The 11,402-nt window shown below is 48.5% G+C and overlaps 1 long non-coding RNA gene across 1 annotated transcript in view; it reads right to left on the reverse strand.

Annotated features, from left to right (window-relative positions):
* LOC104854574 overlaps positions 1 to 11,402 on the reverse strand; it is a 564,230-nt gene that overhangs the window by 124,516 nt on the left and 428,312 nt on the right. The window contains exon 7 of the long non-coding RNA XR_778164.2: positions 7,560 to 10,474. This is a non-coding gene — a long non-coding RNA (uncharacterized LOC104854574). The remainder of the gene's footprint in view (positions 1 to 7,559; positions 10,475 to 11,402) is intronic.

Raw genomic sequence — 11,402 nt, forward strand, 5'->3', positions numbered from 1 at the left:
CTCTCTCTCTCTCTCTCTCTCTCTCTCTCTCTCTCTCTCTCTCTCTCTCACACACACACATACACACACCCCGAGCAGGAAGAATCATCCAGTTGACCCAAGAGATTCTTCTCTTGACCACGGCAGTGAAAGTTTCTCAAGTTAATTTGTTTAGTGACAAGAGACTAAAAGTTATCATTAAAATCATACCCTAGAGCTTGTATGGATTTTAAGAATTGATGTCAAAGCTCACCATGTGGAGAGCCCCATGTGATTTCCTGCCAGCAGAGAGCGCAAGCTCGGTCAGTCCCGACAGGAGTGCTGCTGCCCTCCCTCGTTGGCTGAAGGACAGTGACCTGACTCCCTGCTGCTGGCTCTACTCCTGTCGCTCTCACAGAACTAGCACCCTAATGGGAAGGGACAAACACAGCAAGTACCTCATTCAAATATTGGCGCGGCTTTGGATTATATTTTGTGATTTCAAATGTATATGTGGTTATTATATTTTCTATGATAGCTTCATATTTCCACAGCAATTAAGTAACATAATTATCCATGATTGATGCAGTGTGTCAGGGAGCTCGAGTCGCGAAGGGAGAGCCAGGCCCAGGTGCAGGACAGTCTGGCTAGGAGCCTGGTGTGATTGGGTCCTGAGACACAGTGAAGCCAAAGAAACCCAAATCAGTAAAGAAGCAGTTCTGTGAAATCTGGGGATGTGTCCCAAGCAGAGGACAGCAGAGACGAGCCCTCCACAGGGGGAGCAGCCTGTGCATGGCCATGGCCGGGCAGTGGCAAAGGTACTGGCTTAGCTACTGCATCGTGTCAGACAAAAAGGAGGCCAGGCCAGGAAGGAGCCCGTGAGCACCTTCATGGAGGCCTCTGCCACGGAAGGGACTTTGTCTTTTACTCTGAGGCAGGTGGGAAACCAAGTGAGACTTGAAAAGGAGGGCCATGACTCACAGACATCTGACAGGTCTCCCTGGAGGACCCTGATGAGCAGATGGGGTCAGGGCAGAGGCCGGAGAAGGGCTTCTGGGGGTCTGCCGGAGGGACGAGGCCAGGTGGGAGCAGCTGGGCCTAACTCAGGGCTTCCGGAGGCTGAAGGCTGGGCCTGGAGGTTTGCAAGTGGGTGGGGCAGGGCTGAGAGAGCAGGGGAGGGAGGGAGGGGCCAGGGCTTCACCCAGTGCTGTCAGAAAGATGATGCGCTGCTTCCTGAAAGGGGGACGGAAGGGCAGCCTGGGCAGAGCAGTTCCGTCTTGGATGCCTCTGCTGAGGTGCCTCGTAGACATCCACAGGGATGCACAAGTTACGAGTTTTGAGATGAGACGCAAAGCCCCTCTGGTGTTATTTTTTATTGTAATATACAACAATTGGCTAAAGTGACTTTTCTATTCACAGTAACCGAGATACAGGGTCCACGGACAGCAACACTGGAATACTCTCCTGGAACACTCACTCTTAGGGCTGATTTCTGCCCGAGAGTGATTCACGCTGCAGTGACTAAGGGCTAAATTGTGTGGCTCTGACTCCAAACACTAAAGCAGTCTGCGGGGCAGGAGAGACGAGCGGAGATGCTACAGGGGAGGTGGTGAAGGACATGACTCAGGGCCAGAAGGGTCTTCGGGACACAGGTGGGACTGCTCAGCCAGGACACCACAGGCAAAAGCAATTGCGAAAGAGCACAGACATGGCAGAGGGCAGACGTGAAGGATGACCCCATAGTGTGGCGTTCTTCCAACATGCAAGTGGCCCGGCAGGCTCCGGGGTGAGGCTTAGCTGTGCTACTTAACTCTCCAAGCAATTTCCAGATGAACAGGGCCTTACAGAGGAAAAATATAAGCACAGCCTTCCCCAAAACGTATTTAATGAGATCGTGTTTTTATAAATATTAAACTGATAAATTTTAGTCTTGTTCTCCAAATGTTTCTCCTGGCAATGTCTCCCTTCTAACTGCTCTGGGGTCACCATTACAAAGCAGGGGAAGAGTGGAGCCCGAACCTGCACAAGACTAACCTTGAAAACAGATATTTGTACATCATCAGTTAAAGTACACAAAGAGTCAAAATAAACCCGGGGACTGTCCATGAGCGTGATCCAGGCAAAACACCAGTGTGTGGGGGCGAGAATAGGCTGTGGCATTAATGTACAGAGCCACACCTTGGAACCTGCCTGCTTTGACACGGGCTGACTTTGGCATTCAGCATATTTGAGGGGAGAATTGTGCCTCACTTCTAGTCCCTGGTTTGGCACTCCACACACAGGCTCAGCCTTGCACATATGCAACAGCTCACAACTGACTCCCCTCTCCAGCCAAGAGAGCTTGTTCGGGCCCCATTGTTTCGGGTACTCATTGGAATCCATTAATGATGATCACTGCAGTACCACTGTGGTGGAATGAATATCCTCTGGTTCTTTAAAAAGGAATCATTCAAAAACAGTAGTTGGCAGAGTTTCTGGAACAGCCACCTCAGGCCCAAAAGCAGCATCTCCAGGGACAAATGGTAAGCCACAGCACCAGAACCACAGGACAGCGAGTCCACTGCTGTGGGGCAGAGGCCCCGGGCTCCACTGTGTCAACTCCCCAGGACCCACATCAGACAGCATCTCTCCCATAGCCTCTGGCTTCCTCCAGTGGTGAATGTACTTTTCAGGGACTGTGTGGATGCTGAGCCCAGGTCAGCTGCTACAGCCCTAGACCCTAGGGAGACCGGAAAGCCAAGTTTTGGCTTCTACATTGGGACCAGAATGTGGGAAATACAGAGAGAAATGAGGAAAACAACAACAAACAGTGCTGTTCAAATCATGGAATGCCCATGAAGGGAGGCAAAGCCAGCCACTTGTGGGTCCACAACGTCAGGGCAGAGAAGGAGGCAGGGCGACCATGTGTTTCCTCTCTCTGAACTCAGGCTCGGGATGAGCAGATGCGTCAGAACACAAGGATGACAGAGCAAGGGGAGCAGCAGTCACTTCTGCCCAGACTCCTTGTTCCCTTCGGGGCATTACTAACTGGGTGGGAAGTCCCATACCAATCAGGCCCCATACTCTAACTGGTTAGGAAGTTTGGTCAAGCCGCTGCAGGCATGGAGGCTTCATTTTCCTTGATTACCTTTGACTGAATAAAATTCATCTTTCTTCCTGTTCTGTGAGTAAAGAGGAAGATTGAATAAAAATATTTTTCCAAGTTATCATGAGAGTTGATCTGATGACTCTGTCTACATGACCATCAAAGGAGTTTGCCCATCCCATCAGGAATCCTAACAAAGAAGGAATCGCAGAGAGGACGGGGCAGCCTCAAAAAGCACTGTCCAGCTTTGTAGTTCCCTGTGGGGAAGCGACCCTAAAAAGTGAGTTGTAAGAACCAGAAGCATGGAAAGGCGATGACAAGAAAGCTGTCTAGATCAGAGAAGTGCTTTTGGGACACAGTGATGCACAAGACCAAGAGGTTACACGACACAGAGGAGAAAACGAGTCTGAAAGGAGAATGGCTCGAGGGGACAGCGAGGACGTGAAAATGCGGCTGGACGGGCATGCGCAAGAGCACAGAAGAAACAGGGATCCTGAGCGGCGGGAGCAGCAATGAGACTCCCACCCGGAGGAAAGAGAAAGTGAATGGCTGGAGTTTTACATCGGAAGAGAAACAGCACCACCACCAAAAAAAGAACAAGAACAATTCAAGGAAGACTGAGTAGAGTCTGCTACAGAACTTCGGGAAGGTATCAATAAAATCATGCAACGGCTGGGATGGTGAGAGTGGGAAGGAGGCCGTGTACGCACACTCATTTCGGAAAAGGATAGCAAATGCTCTAGGAGGCCGGCTGTCAAGAAGCAGACAAGTAGAAAATGACTGCAGTGGGAGTAAGTGCCCTCACTAGACTGGAAGTTGGAGAAGGCGTTGATGATGATGATGATGATGATGGGTGGAGAAGAGTTTGGGAAATGATGGTGCTGAGTCTGAGGGGATGGCCAAGAACCAGCTCTTATCAAATGCGTTAAATGTGCTTAATACTCATGAAGTTCGGGGTACTTTACAGTATAAATACGCATGCTGCTCTGGCCTTCAGGCTTCCTGGGTTACAGATTCAGTAGCAACTTCCTTCTACCAAGCCCACTGTGTGGTCTCTTCCTTTCCTCCGTGTGGAATTATTCATACATAAGAATTTGGAAGAATTATTAAAACAGTTTAAAAACATGAATGTCGAGGATTTATAAAACCTCAGCTATTTGCCCTACATCACACAAGAAATCTGTAGAGGAGAGAGGCCATGAGAGAAGTGCCTTGTTCATTTATTATCCTCTTTCCTAGGATCGCTAGGCGATCAATAAGATTTCTTTCTTCTCTAAGTGGAAAGTATTTTTTGGCCCATTTCTCTGTGGATGAAGAACTCTGACCACAAGCAGAGCCAGATTGAAGAGAGAGCAATCTCAGAATAGAGACAAAGCTGGGTCAAGGAGGCACGGGTTTAGTTGTCTGAATTTTGCTAATTGCAATTTTGCTTTTATAAATGTTGTTGCGGCCTCATTTATGGGGTGCAGTACTCTCTCTTGTGAATTTTTCACTAGGATAGGGATGGAGCCTCTGGAGCTATTGCCTCATAGATCCCACAGCCATCAACCACTCTACACAACAGTCTTCTCTGGGCCATGGCTGCACAGGCCTTGGGACGGCCATTGGGCCACAGATGGAGATTCTGGCTTTGCCTTTACAAAGTAGTCAGCTGGCTAGGCCCAGCCTCAAGGCCACACACTTCCCAGTTAGCCCGGAACAGAGCTAAGTGCTAGGTAAATGTGTGCAGACCTGAAGAAGAAAACCCTGGTGGCAGCTTTCAGACTGTGTTACACATGTGGTCTCATCCAACATTCACAAGAGTCACGAAAGGTGGGCTTCAGTCTCCAGGGTTTCAGATGAAGAGAGAGACCCAGGAGAACTGCCTTCCTTGACCTCCTACACAGAAAGAAGTCGAGGTGCACCTCTTCCTGTCTCAAGTTGCCTCCCACCCTCCTGGTCAGATTGTTCTATATTAAAGTAAACATCCATGCAGCTAGCTCTGTTGTGTTCTTTTCTTGAAGATTTAAGTTCTTTTCTTGAAAGAAGGTGCAACTCCGTGCTTCAGAACAGCTTGCAAACAAATGGGAAGAGCTGAAATTGGGCCCAGGGGCTTCCACTGCTGCTCACAGATGCTTCTAGTTGGACAAACAGCTGCTTGACCACTGCAAGATGAACCCCCAACCTGTGGATGGCCTAACTCAGAGATGCAAATGCAAGCAAAATTGTATGGAAATCCAGCTGATTTAATCTTGCAGTTTCCAAATTGAAGAGAGAAAAATAAGACTTTGAATCCATTAACCAAGATTATTTGAAACAAACTCTAGGTGCGTGCTTTGAAGAAAGAAATTATCAGCCTCACGTCATGATTCAGTTCCAATCTTTCTTTTCCAAAAAGTATGTTAAAGTCATACATGTAGCACCGAAGCTCTGAAGAAGTGTGACACAAAAGAAAACTAAAACCTGCACAAAATCCAGCCACTCCAGCTTTTTCATGTGTTCCTCTTCAAAATGTTTCTTTTCAAGGACATAATTTTATTCAATTTAAACTATAGCATAGGTAAAATTTCATTCCTTTACCTAAAATAACACATTAAATGTTTTCTGTGCTGCAAAATAAGTCTCAAATCTCTTACTTTAATAGCGACATAATATAGTATTATATGATATTGTCGTTTATTTAGCCATTCCTACACTCCTCAAATTATTTTCAATTTCTCACTATTGTAAATAAGACCACAATAAATTATCTTAGTGTGCATAACATTTTCATTCTTAGAACCATTTCTTTAGGGGTTGTATTCCCAGAAGTAGGATTACTGAGTCAATTTCACCTATATATTTTAGAATTTTTGACTTGTTTAGACATATTTATTTCTAAAAGCATCCTACTGACAGATGGTGGCTGTAATGTGAGTTTTTGTAACATTTCACCAAGGTCCTGAATACTGCACTGTATCGCAGATTGAGTTGCTCTCCCACAAGAGTATTTTCAGATGAGACCTTTGGGAATGCATTTAGTTTATCTGAGGACATGAGGGTGGGACCCTCGCGGTACAAGTAGTGCCCTTATGAAAACAGACCCCAAGGGACTTATTGCTGCTTCTTTCTCGTCACTGAGGACGCAATAAGAAGGTGATCATTGGCAAGCCAGGAAGAAAGTCCTTGGCAGGGATCAGATCTGCTGGCATCGTGATCTTAGATTTCCAGCACCTACGACTGGCACACAAAAGTCTATGATCTAAGCCTCCCACCCCAGCACTTCATTATGACAGCCCGAGCCCACCAGACCACACTGTATGTCATAGCTTAAAATCTCCGTATAAAACTTTGTTGCTTCTTGTCCTTTCCTCCAGTTGGACTCTAACCCCAGCTACCTATTTCCCTGTAACTCTCTTCTTGGTTGAGCACTTGCAGTGTGGCAACTTTATTTGAGGTGCACAGAAATGGAACGGCTTTCAAGTACCTCATAGTGTCGTGGGCAAATCAAACAAGAAAAGACAGGCAATTCTGGTAGCACGCAAGAAGACAGTCTGGGGTGAGCTCAGGACCTACGGAAGCTCAATGAGGGAAAAACAAATCAAACATCAAAAGAGAGGGAAAGGCTTCCAGTGAAAAGTAACACCAAAACGGAAACCTAAAGGCCAAGTTAAATGAGAAAGATGAATTGGGAATGTAAGGGAAAAACAGGATGAAAAGGGGGCTCTGGAGAGAGGGCTCCACGTCAGGCAAATGACAGAGAGAAGAATGTCTGGAATGTCCGGAAAAGAACAGAGCTGCTTAGGTGCAGGCTAAAAATCTGGACAGGGCTGACTAGGCCAACCGAGCGAGGAGACCCCAGCCCCTGCCCCGCCTCCTCTGCATGGAGGTTTCCTCTGCCACCCATTCCCAGTCACGCAGAGGTAGGCAAACCGAGGCAGCTCCTGGTGGATGCGGAGGGACAGGCCGGGACGCTGGGTTCAGCGTCTCCCTGTGTCTCCGACCCGCTCACAGCCCGGCAGCGACCATGAAAGCACTCGGCTCCCTCTTCCAGTGTCCGGGAGAGTGCAGAGTGCTCCCGACAGCCACACCCGCTGCAGGTCCTGCCCTCCAGAGAGGGTGGACAGGAGGAAGCCTGCAGGGAGCTTCCACGGGAGGAGCCGGGGTGCTTCTGGCTGGACACCGGGCCTCTCACTGCCCGGCCCTCACCCCAGCCAGCAATTGGGGAACCCCCGGGGACCAGCCCAGGCAGGCTCCGCTGCAGAGCAAGTTTCAGCAGGGCCCGGCTGCCCACCGCCCTCAGGCCTGGGCGTCCAGTGGAACTGCATCCGGGCGGGGTCTGCCGGTCCTGCTGTGATTTCTCCTCCCTCTTTGCTCACTGCAGCCCGCACCTCCTCTTCAGCTCATCCCCAACTAACAAAGACACTCTGAGAGGCGCTGGACTAAGGCCTGTTTAACGTATAGGAACTACTGGTGAAAGAATGCTGTGTGAACGTTATGCCTCCAAAACAAAAATTCAACAACTTCCACCAGAATGTGTGTGCGCTTGTTTGCTCACCTCATTTATGAGATGTTCCTCCTCCCTGTTTTCTCCACGTATGGTCGACGGGTGCTTGGTGCCCTCAAAGCATCTTTCAAAGCACTGCAGTCTTTCTTTGCATCTATTTCTTTGCCTGTCTCGCTCCCCATCCAGCTGTCAGCCACTGTGCGCTCTCAGGAGGTGGTCACAGACATGTCTCCCGTTGCCATGCTTGTCCTCAGCGTGCCCCCGACACAGCTCTCTTTTGGACACAGGGTCTATGTCAGCTTCCCGGAATCTGCCCGGGCTGGGGCTTGCTTACAACCACTCGAATGAGATGGGCTGCCCGCCTTCGAAGGAGGTCTGAAAAGGTGAGACGCTGGCTCTGACAGCCAGGACTCTCTTCTTGGGAGTCAGCTGAGAAGTCAGCTATTCGAGAAGCGGTGAGAAGCACATGACAGGGCCACCTGAGCCCTGACCCAGGATGTCCCCCTCGCTGATGGAACCCTCTTCTCAACAATGGCCACCAAATGCTCCCTCAGGTGGCACTGTTCTCTGCCTCTGGCCACCCCTAACCTTGAGTTTTGTCATCTGAGGCCACAAACCTTGTAGAGGAATGCCGAGTCATCATCACCATGCCCTGCTCAATTCCTGACCCCCAGAATCTGAGCAAAACGTAGAAAGCAGGCAGCTTGCTGGGCAGCTCGGGCAGCAGTGGTGAACTGGATACCAAGGACAGGCATTTCTCAGTCCAGCTGCTATTCTCTGAGTAACTGTCCCATGCATTGGTTGTATGAATCAGTCAGATAGTTAAGCCAGGAAAGTCCAGTCACGAACCTGGATGTGACTTCCACAGAGAACGGCCTCCCAACCCCAGCATCTTTAAGACACTGAGCCCCAGGGAAACCAGGGATAGAGGCAATAAAATTATCAGAATTTATCAAACAAACAGCCTTCCGGTCAGAAAGAGGCCTTGCTGCAGGGTGTTCTACATTTGCAAGCCAGATAAGAAGGCTAATTGTTGATACTTAATAATTTACACTTCCCTTACTTTGCAGCTTATTTTATGATTTCTTTAATTTGGGTTGGGATTCTGAAGGAGCAGAGCGGGGATCAGGTAGGATGAATTTCTCATCTCTCTTGGATCAGTTCCCAGAGGTTCAGATTGAAACAGCTCAAGGTCTTTTTCTGTGCAAAAATTTCAAAACAGATGGCTAAATGCTTGGTGTTCACTGGCTACCTACTAAAAAACTAAGCTTTCCTTCTGATGAGTAGAAGGGAGGAAAACATAAAGAGTTCCAGTTAATTACATTAGTTTCTGAGGACATTCCTATGAAAAGATTGAGGTGTGGAGACAGAGAGAGCAGAGAACAGAAGGGAAAGGCAGCCATCTCCAGCACCGGGGGATGCAGTGCTTTTCCTCATTCCCCTCCCCAAGCTGAGAGACCCAGGAGTACATCGGTGGGAAGCAGCTGGGAGACAGGGCTGCTGGAGGTGGCTTCCCTCGCTGGGCCTGTGGTCTCACAGAGCCCAGCGACTGGTTCATCAGCGCTGTGGCATTGGGGAACTTTCCCGCCAGGTAGAGCAAGCGTTGGCTGATTCGCTTCATGGTGGTTTCGTTAAATAAATCGTACATTCTTGGAGGCAAAGGAATAGCAAGGAACTGCCTGGGAGGTGAGACTAACCGCGCAGGACTTCACGTAAACTGGAGTGCACTTTGCAATTCGGGAGAGGTACATATGCTGGAATATACAAAGGCAACACTGCTCTATTTGCACACACACAGCAGTAACTCTACGCATGTTTTATATGCACGTGTGTGTGAAAAGAAATTTAACCTTTGCATGTATATTCATTTTCCCTCTCTACACTGAAGAGCCAAAAAAAATGTCTGTTTCAGTGAGTGTTTACAGCACAGCATTCTGAAGCGTCTGCATCCTCTGTTTCATTTAAAATCATCTTGGTGACAGTGGAAGTTGTGCTTGGTGCCAGGACAGCAGGAAGAGTATAGCCTAACTCAAATTCCTAAGTGAGGCATTTCCAATGGGAAGGTGGAGGAAACTCAGCTGGCCCTGAGGTGACTTGAATTGACTCAAAACAGGCAGTGATCTCTGAGCCGCCTTCCACTCACCAGGTGCTCACTGAGCACCTGTTATGTGTCGCTCACTATGCTGAGCGCTGGTGCTGCTAAGGCACAGTCTTCTTCCAAGATGTCAAATATGGAAACTAGAAATACACTAAGTCATTGTAGCCCTGGAGGGTGCAGGAAGTGGGGGTCAATTCGGACTCAAGCGTGGACAGGAAAGATGGAGGTGCGAAAGCTCAGCGACCTTAACCCTGGGTCCGGAGGAATCCATCGGACCTCCCAGGGTTCCACTTCCTACCGAGAGGAGAGGATGAGAAGTGACCCAGTGATTCCTTCCGAAGCAGCATGCTTGTTTATGGACTTCCAGCGGGTGAGTGACTCCGAAACACAAACACCATGTGAGCACAGCAAACGGTAAAGGACAGGGAAGAAAGGAGAGGGGTAGGGGCAGAGGAGGGAGAAGGAACCTGCTGTGCTTCTGGTTGCACACGGCGGGACAGCTGAAGCAGAGCACGAAGTCCCCGAGCAGCTCTTCTCCTTGCCTTCCCATCGAAGAGCTGGAAGAAGCCGGTGTTCATTCTGCAGAGGAAGCGACGAGCTTCAGCAGCGAGCTGTCTTCAGGCGCAGCGAGCCCTCACTTTATGTGTTAGCAGCCCTCCGCACTTAGGACCGAGGCTGCTGTCTGGATTCGGTACCGGCTGGTTGGATTCCGAGCTGAGCTCAGACCTAGCGCGCAGGAACGTGAGCCGCAGTGTGGCCTTGAGCGACTTCCTCTGCGGCGCAGTACTGCAGTTTTTGTTGATTGTATGGTGCGGTGCAGAGCTGTGGTTTTATGTTCTATTATACATTACCGTGCTGCGTGGAAGACCTGCGCAAATAAAAGCAGTCATCAGGTTGGAGTTTCCTTTAGGCTATTTTTTTTTTGTTTTTGTTGGGGGGGGGTACCCCGGGATCAAACTCAGGACCTTGCACTTTCGAGGCAGGTGCGGTGCCACTGAGCTAGATCCCCGGCCCCTGCAGTTTCCTTTGCCCACTCCTTTGTTATGAATATTGCAAGGTCCATACTATATATGTCTCATATAGCGACCAATTCGTTTAACAACTTGGTTCCAGGAACAGAGCTGGATTGTTAAACCAGGAATGTCTGGATTTGCAGAAAAACAGACTTACTTCATGCACCTTTAAGGGGCTGGACTAGGAATAAAGAATGACAAGTCCCAGCATGAACACTTTGTTTGCTTCCATAAAAAGCAGACCTTTTGTGCAGATACAGTGGCACACGTCTGTAGTCCCTGCACTCCAGGAGGCTGAGGCAGGGGGATCACAAGCTTCAGCCCAGCCTGGGAAATGTAGCAATTAAGAGGACCCTGTCTCAAGAAAAAAAAAAAGAAAAAGACTAGAAATGTATCTCAGTGTGAAGGCCCCAATTTTGATTCCCAATCCTGAAAAAAAAAAAAAAAAAAAAAAAAAAGATTAATCGAGTGACATTTTATTGTTAGAGAATAGAAGAAGTTGGTTGTTTTGCAGTGATATCACTAAAAATACATATTAAATGGAGTTTTAAGAAGTTACCAGCATTGCCAAGATTAGAAGAGTGTGGACTGCTTCTAAACTTGGACATCTAAATATTTTGGTTTTCTTGTTTTTATTTTTGTCTTTGCACCATGGGGCCCTGTGTGCTTTTGGAGCTATCTATCTGTTATATAATAAAGCCATTCCTACACTACACATAAAAACATAAGTAGCTCTGCCAACAGTTTTTTTAATGGTATGATCTTCCCTCAGGAACTCTCTCT

Source organism: Fukomys damarensis, unplaced genomic scaffold (genome assembly GCF_012274545.1).
Source record: "Fukomys damarensis isolate Sample0158 unplaced genomic scaffold, DMR_v1.0_HiC HiC_scaffold_11, whole genome shotgun sequence".
In the NCBI taxonomy this organism is placed as follows: domain Eukaryota; kingdom Metazoa; phylum Chordata; class Mammalia; order Rodentia; family Bathyergidae; genus Fukomys; species Fukomys damarensis.